The sequence below is a fragment of the Heterodontus francisci genome, chromosome 2 (genome assembly GCF_036365525.1).
Source record: "Heterodontus francisci isolate sHetFra1 chromosome 2, sHetFra1.hap1, whole genome shotgun sequence".
Classification (NCBI taxonomy): Eukaryota; Metazoa; Chordata; class Chondrichthyes; order Heterodontiformes; family Heterodontidae; genus Heterodontus; species Heterodontus francisci.
In genome coordinates, this window is record NC_090372.1 from 52669491 (window position 1) to 52682463 (window position 12973).

Genomic DNA, 12973 nt, shown 5'->3' on the forward strand with positions numbered 1-12973 from the left:
GGGAGCGGGAGGCCGAGCGAGGGAGCGGGAGGCCGAGCGAGGGAGCGGGAGGCCGAGCGAGGGAGCGGGAGGCCGAGCGAGGGAGCGGGAGGCCGAGCGAGGGAGCGGGAGGCCGAGCGAGGGAGCGGGAGGCCGAGCGAGGGAGCGGGAGGCCGAGCGAGGGAGCGGGAGGCCGAGCGAGGGAGCGGGAGGCCGAGCGAGGGAGCGGGAGGCCGAGCGAGGGAGCGGGAGGCCGAGCGAGGGAGCGGGAGGCCGAGCGAGGGAGCGGGAGGCCGAGCGAGGGAGCGGGAGGCCGAGCGAGGGAGCGGGAGGCCGAGCGAGGGAGCGGGAGGCCGAGCGAGGGAGCGGGAGGCCGAGCGAGGGAGCGGGAGGCCGAGCGAGGGAGCGGGAGGCCGAGCGAGGGAGCGGGAGGCCGAGCGAGGGAGCGGGAGGCCGAGCGAGGGAGCGGGAGGCCGAGCGAGGGAGCGGGAGGCCGAGCGAGGGAGCGGGAGGCCGAGCGAGGGAGCGGGAGGCCGAGCGAGGGAGCGGGAGGCCGAGCGAGGGAGCGGGAGGCCGAGCGAGGGAGCGGGAGGCCGAGCGAGGGAGCGGGAGGCCGAGCGAGGGAGCGGGAGGCCGAGCGAGGGAGCGGGAGGCCGAGCGAGGGAGCGGGAGGCCGAGCGAGGGAGCGGGAGGCCGAGCGAGGGAGCGGGAGGCCGAGCGAGGGAGCGGGAGGCCGAGCGAGGGAGCGGGAGGCCGAGCGAGGGAGCGGGAGGCCGAGCGAGGGAGCGGGAGGCCGAGCGAGGGAGCGGGAGGCCGAGCGAGGGAGCGGGAGGCCGAGCGAGGGAGCGGGAGGCCGAGCGAGGGAGCGGGAGGCCGAGCGAGGGAGCGGGAGGCCGAGCGAGGGAGCGGGAGGCCGAGCGAGGGAGCGGGAGGCCGAGCGAGGGAGCGGGAGGCCGAGCGAGGGAGCGGGAGGCCGAGCGAGGGAGCGGGAGGCCGAGCGAGGGAGCGGGAGGCCGAGCGAGGGAGCGGGAGGCCGAGCGAGGGAGCGGGAGGCCGAGCGAGGGAGCGGGAGGCCGAGCGAGGGAGCGGGAGGCCGAGCGAGGGAGCGGGAGGCCGAGCGAGGGAGCGGGAGGCCGAGCGAGGGAGCGGGAGGCCGAGCGAGGGAGCGGGAGGCCGAGCGAGGGAGCGGGAGGCCGAGCGAGGGAGCGGGAGGCCGAGCGAGGGAGCGGGAGGCCGAGCGAGGGAGCGGGAGGCCGAGCGAGGGAGCGGGAGGCCGAGCGAGGGAGCGGGAGGCCGAGCGAGGGAGCGGGAGGCCGAGCGAGGGAGCGGGAGGCCGAGCGAGGGAGCGGGAGGCCGAGCGAGGGAGCGGGAGGCCGAGCGAGGGAGCGGGAGGCCGAGCGAGGGAGCGGGAGGCCGAGCGAGGGAGCGGGAGGCCGAGCGAGGGAGCGGGAGGCCGAGCGAGGGAGCGGGAGGCCGAGCGAGGGAGCGGGAGGCCGAGCGAGGGAGCGGGAGGCCGAGCGAGGGAGCGGGAGGCCGAGCGAGGGAGCGGGAGGCCGAGCGAGGGAGCGGGAGGCCGAGCGAGGGAGCGGGAGGCCGAGCGAGGGAGCGGGAGGCCGAGCGAGGGAGCGGGAGGCCGAGCGAGGGAGCGGGAGGCCGAGCGAGGGAGCGGGAGGCCGAGCGAGGGAGCGGGAGGCCGAGCGAGGGAGCGGGAGGCCGAGCGAGGGAGCGGGAGGCCGAGCGAGGGAGCGGGAGGCCGAGCGAGGGAGCGGGAGGCCGAGCGAGGGAGCGGGAGGCCGAGCGAGGGAGCGGGAGGCCGAGCGAGGGAGCGGGAGGCCGAGCGAGGGAGCGGGAGGCCGAGCGAGGGAGCGGGAGGCCGAGCGAGGGAGCGGGAGGCCGAGCGAGGGAGCGGGAGGCCGAGCGAGGGAGCGGGAGGCCGAGCGAGGGAGCGGGAGGCCGAGCGAGGGAGCGGGAGGCCGAGCGAGGGAGCGGGAGGCCGAGCGAGGGAGCGGGAGGCCGAGCGAGGGAGCGGGAGGCCGAGCGAGGGAGCGGGAGGCCGAGCGAGGGAGCGGGAGGCCGAGCGAGGGAGCGGGAGGCCGAGCGAGGGAGCGGGAGGCCGAGCGAGGGAGCGGGAGGCCGAGCGAGGGAGCGGGAGGCCGAGCGAGGGAGCGGGAGGCCGAGCGAGGGAGCGGGAGGCCGAGCGAGGGAGCGGGAGGCCGAGCGAGGGAGCGGGAGGCCGAGCGAGGGAGCGGGAGGCCGAGCGAGGGAGCGGGAGGCCGAGCGAGGGAGCGGGAGGCCGAGCGAGGGAGCGGGAGGCCGAGCGAGGGAGCGGGAGGCCGAGCGAGGGAGCGGGAGGCCGAGCGAGGGAGCGGGAGGCCGAGCGAGGGAGCGGGAGGCCGAGCGAGGGAGCGGGAGGCCGAGCGAGGGAGCGGGAGGCCGAGCGAGGGAGCGGGAGGCCGAGCGAGGGAGCGGGAGGCCGAGCGAGGGAGCGGGAGGCCGAGCGAGGGAGCGGGAGGCCGAGCGAGGGAGCGGGAGGCCGAGCGAGGGAGCGGGAGGCCGAGCGAGGGAGCGGGAGGCCGAGCGAGGGAGCGGGAGGCCGAGCGAGGGAGCGGGAGGCCGAGCGAGGGAGCGGGAGGCCGAGCGAGGGAGCGGGAGGCCGAGCGAGGGAGCGGGAGGCCGAGCGAGGGAGCGGGAGGCCGAGCGAGGGAGCGGGAGGCCGAGCGAGGGAGCGGGAGGCCGAGCGAGGGAGCGGGAGGCCGAGCGAGGGAGCGGGAGGCCGAGCGAGGGAGCGGGAGGCCGAGCGAGGGAGCGGGAGGCCGAGCGAGGGAGCGGGAGGCCGAGCGAGGGAGCGGGAGGCCGAGCGAGGGAGCGGGAGGCCGAGCGAGGGAGCGGGAGGCCGAGCGAGGGAGCGGGAGGCCGAGCGAGGGAGCGGGAGGCCGAGCGAGGGAGCGGGAGGCCGAGCGAGGGAGCGGGAGGCCGAGCGAGGGAGCGGGAGGCCGAGCGAGGGAGCGGGAGGCCGAGCGAGGGAGCGGGAGGCCGAGCGAGGGAGCGGGAGGCCGAGCGAGGGAGCGGGAGGCCGAGCGAGGGAGCGGGAGGCCGAGCGAGGGAGCGGGAGGCCGAGCGAGGGAGCGGGAGGCCGAGCGAGGGAGCGGGAGGCCGAGCGAGGGAGCGGGAGGCCGAGCGAGGGAGCGGGAGGCCGAGCGAGGGAGCGGGAGGCCGAGCGAGGGAGCGGGAGGCCGAGCGAGGGAGCGGGAGGCCGAGCGAGGGAGCGGGAGGCCGAGCGAGGGAGCGGGAGGCCGAGCGAGGGAGCGGGAGGCCGAGCGAGGGAGCGGGAGGCCGAGCGAGGGAGCGGGAGGCCGAGCGAGGGAGCGGGAGGCCGAGCGAGGGAGCGGGAGGCCGAGCGAGGGAGCGGGAGGCCGAGCGAGGGAGCGGGAGGCCGAGCGAGGGAGCGGGAGGCCGAGCGAGGGAGCGGGAGGCCGAGCGAGGGAGCGGGAGGCCGAGCGAGGGAGCGGGAGGCCGAGCGAGGGAGCGGGAGGCCGAGCGAGGGAGCGGGAGGCCGAGCGAGGGAGCGGGAGGCCGAGCGAGGGAGCGGGAGGCCGAGCGAGGGAGCGGGAGGCCGAGCGAGGGAGCGGGAGGCCGAGCGAGGGAGCGGGAGGCCGAGCGAGGGAGCGGGAGGCCGAGCGAGGGAGCGGGAGGCCGAGCGAGGGAGCGGGAGGCCGAGCGAGGGAGCGGGAGGCCGAGCGAGGGAGCGGGAGGCCGAGCGAGGGAGCGGGAGGCCGAGCGAGGGAGCGGGAGGCCGAGCGAGGGAGCGGGAGGCCGAGCGAGGGAGCGGGAGGCCGAGCGAGGGAGCGGGAGGCCGAGCGAGGGAGCGGGAGGCCGAGCGAGGGAGCGGGAGGCCGAGCGAGGGAGCGGGAGGCCGAGCGAGGGAGCGGGAGGCCGAGCGAGGGAGCGGGAGGCCGAGCGAGGGAGCGGGAGGCCGAGCGAGGGAGCGGGAGGCCGAGCGAGGGAGCGGGAGGCCGAGCGAGGGAGCGGGAGGCCGAGCGAGGGAGCGGGAGGCCGAGCGAGGGAGCGGGAGGCCGAGCGAGGGAGCGGGAGGCCGAGCGAGGGAGCGGGAGGCCGAGCGAGGGAGCGGGAGGCCGAGCGAGGGAGCGGGAGGCCGAGCGAGGGAGCGGGAGGCCGAGCGAGGGAGCGGGAGGCCGAGCGAGGGAGCGGGAGGCCGAGCGAGGGAGCGGGAGGCCGAGCGAGGGAGCGGGAGGCCGAGCGAGGGAGCGGGAGGCCGAGCGAGGGAGCGGGAGGCCGAGCGAGGGAGCGGGAGGCCGAGCGAGGGAGCGGGAGGCCGAGCGAGGGAGCGGGAGGCCGAGCGAGGGAGCGGGAGGCCGAGCGAGGGAGCGGGAGGCCGAGCGAGGGAGCGGGAGGCCGAGCGAGGGAGCGGGAGGCCGAGCGAGGGAGCGGGAGGCCGAGCGAGGGAGCGGGAGGCCGAGCGAGGGAGCGGGAGGCCGAGCGAGGGAGCGGGAGGCCGAGCGAGGGAGCGGGAGGCCGAGCGAGGGAGCGGGAGGCCGAGCGAGGGAGCGGGAGGCCGAGCGAGGGAGCGGGAGGCCGAGCGAGGGAGCGGGAGGCCGAGCGAGGGAGCGGGAGGCCGAGCGAGGGAGCGGGAGGCCGAGCGAGGGAGCGGGAGGCCGAGCGAGGGAGCGGGAGGCCGAGCGAGGGAGCGGGAGGCCGAGCGAGGGAGCGGGAGGCCGAGCGAGGGAGCGGGAGGCCGAGCGAGGGAGCGGGAGGCCGAGCGAGGGAGCGGGAGGCCGAGCGAGGGAGCGGGAGGCCGAGCGAGGGAGCGGGAGGCCGAGCGAGGGAGCGGGAGGCCGAGCGAGGGAGCGGGAGGCCGAGCGAGGGAGCGGGAGGCCGAGCGAGGGAGCGGGAGGCCGAGCGAGGGAGCGGGAGGCCGAGCGAGGGAGCGGGAGGCCGAGCGAGGGAGCGGGAGGCCGAGCGAGGGAGCGGGAGGCCGAGCGAGGGAGCGGGAGGCCGAGCGAGGGAGCGGGAGGCCGAGCGAGGGAGCGGGAGGCCGAGCGAGGGAGCGGGAGGCCGAGCGAGGGAGCGGGAGGCCGAGCGAGGGAGCGGGAGGCCGAGCGAGGGAGCGGGAGGCCGAGCGAGGGAGCGGGAGGCCGAGCGAGGGAGCGGGAGGCCGAGCGAGGGAGCGGGAGGCCGAGCGAGGGAGCGGGAGGCCGAGCGAGGGAGCGGAGGCCGAGCGAGGGAGCGGGAGGCCGAGCGAGGGAGCGGGAGGCCGAGCGAGGGAGCGGGAGGCCGAGCGAGGGAGCGGGAGGCCGAGCGAGGGAGCGGGAGGCCGAGCGAGGGAGCGGGAGGCCGAGCGAGGGAGCGGGAGGCCGAGCGAGGGAGCGGGAGGCCGAGCGAGGGAGCGGGAGGCCGAGCGAGGGAGCGGGAGGCCGTGCGAGCGAGCGGGAGGCCGTGCGAGCGTGCGGGAGGCTGTGCGAGCGAGCGGGAGGCCGTGCGAGCGAGCGGGAGGCCGAGCGAGCGAGCGAGAGGCCGAGCGAGCGAGAGAGTGAGACAGAGAGACAGCTTATGTTCTGGTCAAGCCAGAAAAAACGCATACCCTGCTGCAGAATCAGACATCTACATTATACAACAGTGGGAGCTCGAAGTAACCTATCATATTTAACAGAACCTTCAATCAAGAGAGAAATCTACAACTGTCTCAGGCCTGCATCAAGAACCTGATTTCCAAGAGAATTCAACAGGTTCATTGTAACCTTCCCCCCACTAAATGTCACCTTCCTTTTTCTCATCTTTATCTGACTCTGTGCGTGCGCGAATGAATGAGTGAGTTGATGCAGTTGCGACAATTTCAGGATAAGCCATATTGATCAATAAACCATTGACTTTCTGTTTTTAAAGCCTACAAGAAAACCTGTCTCTTGTCTGTTTATTTGAAAAATTAAACGCCAAGGGGCTAAATTCTAATACAAATAAACTTGCAGTGGTCAGGTGAAGAATTGACAAGTGGGAACCGCCCATGACGCATCATCTGGTCATAACAGTACAAAAACAAGGAAGTTGTGATGAACCTATATTAAAAAAAATTGGGTCAGCCTCAACTGGAGTAGCAAGTCCAGTTCTGGGCATTTAAGGAAGGATGTGATGGTTCCAGGTGAGGAACTTCAGTTATGTGAATAGATTGAAGAAACTGGGGTTGTACCCCTTAGAGAAGGTTGAGAAGAGATTTGATAGAGGGTCTCTACAGAGTAGATAGGAAGAAACTGTTCCCATTGGTGGAAGAGTCAAGAACCAGAGGACACCGTTAAGGTGAATGGCAAAAGAACTATCAACCTGAGGAAATACTTTTTTTTTTTAAATGCAGCAAGTAATTCGGATCTGGAATGCACAAGCTGAGAGTGTGTTGGAGGCAGTTTTAATCGTGGCTTTTAAAAGGGAATTAGATAAGCACCTATAGAGAAAATTCTTGCAGGGCTAACGGAAAGGGAGTGAGACTGGCTGAGGCGCTCTTGCAGAGAGCTGGCATGGACACAATGGGTCAAATGGTTACAGCACAGAAGGAGGCCTTCCTACGATTCTATGAAAATAAAATACTCTTTTTCTATACAAAATCACTTTGCTAGAACAAAAAAGCAGCATATAAAAAGATTCAAGAATGCATTTTCCTATACCAGTCAGTCAGCCATAAAACTCTGGCAGAGAAACTTCCAGAAAGGGCCTCTATGCTTGTGATTTGCCCAAACGGAATTGCCTACCTTGCAGAAGGTATGTAACCTGTAACAAAGAAGGATTATAACAAAGAAACACAAGTAAAAGGTGAAAGTAAGATGTTAGAGTTTTAAAATGGTATATCAAGAGTTGAAGTATGGACAATATGGATTTTAAAAAATCCATAAGACAACAAAATAGAGCACAATGCTTAAAAGGGCAATATTAATCTCCTCTATATTTACCTGAAGAATATTGGCCACATTTAAATTTATAGTTGGAACATTCAGTGAGCAATATTTTTTGAATGAAGTGTCCAACTAATTACAGCGAAGACCAGCTTTTTTCTAGTTGTGGACAACAGATCAAAATTAATTCAGAAAGGACAACCAACCATTTCAGAAATTACCTTTGCACTTGACGGGTGAGAAGGGATACTGGCAGCAGTGGTGTCAAAATGTTGCTCTTCTTCAGGATCCAAACCTTGTACACCTTCATTGTTCTTAATGCTTTCATTTTCCACTGGCAATTCATCCTTGCTTCCAACTGTAGGGATAAATATATTGCTAATTATATTACATCAGTGATTTCAAATTGATGTATGTATGTAACTGATCATTCATTAGTTTCTTAGAATGCTACAGCACCAAAAGGAGGCCACTTGACCCATCATGCCTATGCCAACTCCTTTAAAGTTCCGAACAGTCCCACTCCCCCCTGCTCTTTCTCCACATCCCTATCACGTTTTTCCCTTTGAGTATTTATCAATTCCCTTCTGAAAGTTGCTATTGAAATTGCTTCCACCACCCTTTTAGGTGGTACATTCGAGATCAGAACTCTGTGAAACGTTTCCTTGTGTCACCTCTGATGCTTTCAGATTAGCAATTCCTCTCCCACTGGAAATTGTTTATCCTTATTTACTCTATCAAAACTATTCATGATTTTGAACATCTCTATTAAATCTCCCTTATTTGCTCCAAGAACCACCATCCCAGCATCTCCAGTTTCTTCACATAATTGAAATCCCTCATGCCTAATGCAATTCTAGTAAATTTCTTCAGCACCCACTTCAAGGTTTTGACATTCTTCCTAAAGTGTAATGTCCACAATTGAACACAATACTCCACTTGAGGCTCAACCAGTTGTTTTATAAGGATTTAGAATAATTTTCCTCCTTTTACATTCTATGCTTCTGTTTATGAAGCCAAGGATCCCGTATTCCTCAACAGCCTCCTCAACTTGCCTTGCCACCTTAAAAAATTTGTACAAGAAATGCTAGAAATACTCAGCAGGTCTGGCAGCATCTGTGGAGAGAACAGAGTTAATGCTTCAGGTCATTGACCCTTCATCAGACCTGGCAAATATTAGAAATATAAAAGGTTTTAAGCTCGTAAAGCAGATGTGGGGCAAGAGATAACAAAAGAGGTGTTGATAGGACAAGGTCACAGAATAACTGACCAGAAGGTCATGGAACAAAGGCAAATGGTATGTTAATGGCGTGCTGAAAGACAAAGTGTTAGTAGAGAGAGGGTGTTAATGGATAGAAAACTGAACAGTCCTGGCCCCAAGCACAAACATGAAAGAAAAGTGGGTAGGCACAGTAGAAACAAACCAAATAAACTAAAATAAACACAAAAAATAAGAAAAAAATAGAATAATTAAAAATAAAAAGGGGGGCCTGTATTGCTTGGGGTCAGGCTGTACAGTTTTCTGTCCATTAGCACCCTCTCTGTACTAAGGTTATTCCTTCAAGGCCAGAAATCGATATCAAGGCAATACATCATCATCACCTCTACTAATCTCAACTGCAGTGTACTGCCAAGCTGCAGCTTTTTTAGTCTCCTGTGTTGATGGACCATAATGAGCATCGATATTTAAATGAAATGAATGAATTCTGAGCACTTTTTGCATTATACAGAGTAAATGTCAATTGGTATACTGCATGTCATTCTACATATACTGGAAGCTAATGGAGTGGGGTGTGTGATAGAGCATCTTCTTAAACCTAGTTAGAATTTAGAATCCATGGCTCTGCATAGAGCCACATTTAATTGTTCACGATTAGATTTTTTCTATTATGGTACTGACTCCCTTCATCTTCCTTTTTATATGTCTAGTAGACTCAGAAACCTAAAAATTATTCCCTCCTTGGAACTCATCACTGATCATGAGTTCTGTGATGCATAGGCTGGTGAATTGGAATCCAGAGATATTAAGGCCTGTTTCTCCTAGCACAGCTAATTGTACCCAACTCACTACACCACAATGAGCACCTCAGCATTACACAACACAGAAAAAAGCTTAGCTCAAATTTCCAGCTGCGTCACTAACATTCTTCATTAGAAAATCTCCTATTTATTGGGTATGAACCATCTAACTTCAGTGCTCGAGATTAGTGGTTATTTCAAATGACCAAATCTTGAAGCTGTACAACAGTATAAACTGCAAAAGATATAATAGTATTATTTATTTTCAACTGAACAATCACAGTAAGCTACAAGCAGAAGCCTTGCCAGCTCAGAGAGGGACACAAGGAGACACCCAGGAGAGTGGTGTGTGTGGAGAGACTGAACTTGATTCAGAGAATGTAAAAGATTCCACCGAAAAAAACTCATCTATCATTCGAACTCATTTGTTTAGGGAGAAAACGGTAGGATAGGGGCTGATCATATCTCTGAGATACCAAGTTAAAGATAGATTCACCATTGCATGAGACTGAAAATATTTCTATTGCAAAATGTAGCCATTATATAACAGTGAGGCTAACTGCACTCACTGTTAGAATGGAGAGAATCTAACAACCACTCCTGGAGTACGCATATGCTCAGTTAAAAACTGCTGTTGCTGTCAGAGATACCATGTTCCTCCAGAGTGCACTGTAACACTCCTAGCTAATGGACTCAGCACTGAAATCTCTCTGATGGTGTGAAGTTGGGGTATGCCCCCCTAATTCCAAACTAAAGACACCAGAAAAAAGTCAAGCGGAGGCAGTCAGGGGTAAGCAATGTTTTAGATTAGATTAGATTAGAGATACAGCACTGAAACAGGCCCTTCAGCCCACCGAGTCTGTGCCGACCATCAACCACCCATTTATACTAATCCTACACTAATCCCATATTCCTACCAAACATCCCCACCTGTCCCTATATTTCCCTGCCACCTACCTATACTAGTGACAATTTATAATGGCCAATTTACCCATCAACCTGCAAGTCTTTTGGCTTGTGGGAGGAAACCGGAGCACCCGGAGAAAACCCACGCAGACACAGGGAGAACTTGCAAACTCCACACAGGCAGTACCCAGAATTGAACCCGGGTCCCTGGAGCTGTGAGGCTGCGGTGCTAACCACTGCGCCACTGTGCCGCCCTAATAACATGCCAAGTGATAATTACTGCCAAACAACAACTTTAGCCCTCAGACTTTAATTTTAAGTGTGGAGTTTTATTTTCAGAAGTTAATCATTGCTGGAGATTTTTTTTAAAATTCCTATCTGTCTCATCTCTTTCATAATTGCATGTCATTCCCAACCTTTGATTTGCTTTTTGTAGTTGACTTAAATCTAATTTATACTTCTTAGTTAATATTTACTAATTTAGAGCCTGGGTGTCTCAATGAGGATTCTTCAATCTAATTAAATTAAAAGTTTCACTTGATTGCCCTGCTCTCAGATGCCCTGTAGAGGGCACCACATTGATCAGGAAATCTATACTAGGAGGCCCACAGAAACTCTGCAGGCAGCTGTCAGTGAGATGAACGTTGAGTGTCATTCCTTCACCAACAGTAAAATTCAGGCAAAATATATCAACTTGTATCTAGTCAATCTGTCACTGCATTGCATGGAGGGAAAAGATGACCAAAGGCAAGACACAGCAATAACGGATGAGCAAGCAGCAGAGCCAGACAGAAAAAAAATGATAGATATCCTTAAACTTTATATATCAAAACACTGAACAATGCATACACATAATGCTAAATTTATTCAATTAAAATCTGCAGTTTAGGAACTCAAATTGAATTGAATTTTTTTTTTTTGAAGAGGTGGCTATAGTGGTGGACAGGGGATCTCTATGGATGTTAGTTATATGGACTTCCAGAAGGCATTTGAAAAAAGTCCCTCACAAGAAACTGCTGGATAAAGTTGAAGCCCATGTAATTGAAAGAAAATTGTTGAGTTGGTGCGTAAAATCACGTGGGAGGCGGGGTGTGCCATTCCCGTTGTCGGCCTGCCCCCACCATGACAGAATTCTGGCCATACACACTGGATGAGCTCTAAGGTTAATGCTTAGAGGGATCTAGACGGTAGTAGATTTGGTATTTGAACATATCCAGTCACTGAATGAGCAAAGTAAATAAAATGCTCATTCACATTGCTAAATGAGAAAAGACTTGCATTTATATAGGATTTTCCATATTTTCAGTCCATCCCACACTGCTTCAGAGCCAAAGAATTACTTTTAAACTGCAATCACAATTACATAGACAAACTTGGTAGCCATTTTGCAGATGATACGAAACTTGGAAACATTGTTAATTGCGAGAAGGATAGTGTAGAACTTCAAAAGGACAGACAGGTTGATGGAATGGGCAGACAAGTGGCAGATGAAATTTAATGCAACAAAGTATGATGTGATTCATTTTGGTAGGTACACAAAATAAAATAAAGGGTGCAAATCTAAAGGGAGTGCAGGAGCAGAGGGACTTGGGTGTTCATGTGCATAATTTAAAAAAAAAATTCATTTGGGGGATGTGGATTTCACTGGCTAGGCCAGCATTTATTGCTGATCCTGTCTGGTGAGCTTCCCTCTTGAAATGCTGCAGTCCTTGGGGTGTAGGCACACCAACAGTGCTGTAAAGAAGGGAGTTCCAGGATCTTTATGCAGCGACAGTGAAAGAACAGTGATATAGTTCCAAGTCAGAATGGTGTGTGGCACGGAGGGAAACTTGCAGATGGTAGAGTTCCCGTGCATCTGCTGCCCTTGTCTTTCTAGGTGTTAGAGGTTGCGTGTTTGGAAGGTGCTGTCGAAGAAGCCTTGGTGAGTTGCTGTAGTGCATCTTGTAGATGGTACACACTGCTGCTTGTGGTGAAGGGAGTGAATGTTGAAGGTGGTGGATGGGGTGCCAATTAAGCAGGCTGCTTTGTCTTGGATGTTGTTGAGTTTTTGAGTGTTGTTGGAGCTGCAACTATCCAGGCAAGTGGAGAGTATTCCATCACACTCCTGACTTGTGCCTTGTAGATGGTAGACAGGCATTGGGGAGACAGCTACTCACTGCAGAATTCCCAGTCTCTAACCTGCTCTTGTAGTCACAGCATTTATGTGGCTGGTCCAGTTCAGTTTCTGGTCAATGGTGAACCCCAGGATGTTGATAGTGGCAGATTCAGCGATGGTTAGATTCTGTCTTGTTTGATATGGTCATTGGCTGGCACTTATGTGGCGCGAATGTTACTTATCAGCCCAAGCCTGGATGTTTTCCAGGTTTTGCTGCATATGGACATGGGCTGCTTCAGTATCTGAGGAGTCGCAAATGGTGCTGAACATTGTGCAATCATCAACAAACATCCCCACTTCTGATCTTATGATGGAGGGAAGGTCATTGATGAAGCAGCTGATTGGGCCTAGGACAGTACCCTGAGAACTGACAGAACTACTGTGATGTCTTGGAGCTGAGATGATTGACCTCTAACACCCACAACCATCTTCCTTTGTGCAAAGTATGACTCCAACCAGCGGAGTGTTTTCCCTGATTTCCATTGACTCCAGTTTTGCTAGGACTCCTCGATGCCATGCATGGTCAAATGCTCCCTTGATGTCAAGGTCAATCACTCTCACCTCACCTCTTATTTTTTTTTATTTAGAGATACAGCACTGAAACAGGCCCTTCGGCCCACCGAGTCTGTGCCAACCAACAACCACCCATTTATACTAACCCTACAGCAATCCCATATTCCCTACCACCTACCTACACTAGGGGCAATTTACAACGGCCAATTTACCTATCACCTGCAAGTCTTTGGCTGTGGGAGGAAACCGGAGCACCTGGCGAAAACCCACCTGGTCACAGGGAGAACTTGCAAACTCCACACAGGCAGTACCCAGAACTGAACCCAGGTCCCTGGAGCTGTGAGGCTGCGGTGCTAACCACTGCGCCACCCCTATGCTGTCTTCTCTGAAGGAAATGTTTTTCTTTGAAGTTGACAATGTTACCAATGATTTTATTTTATTTAGAGATACAGCACTGAAACAAGCCCTTCGGCCCACCAGTCTGTGCCGACCAACAACCACCCAT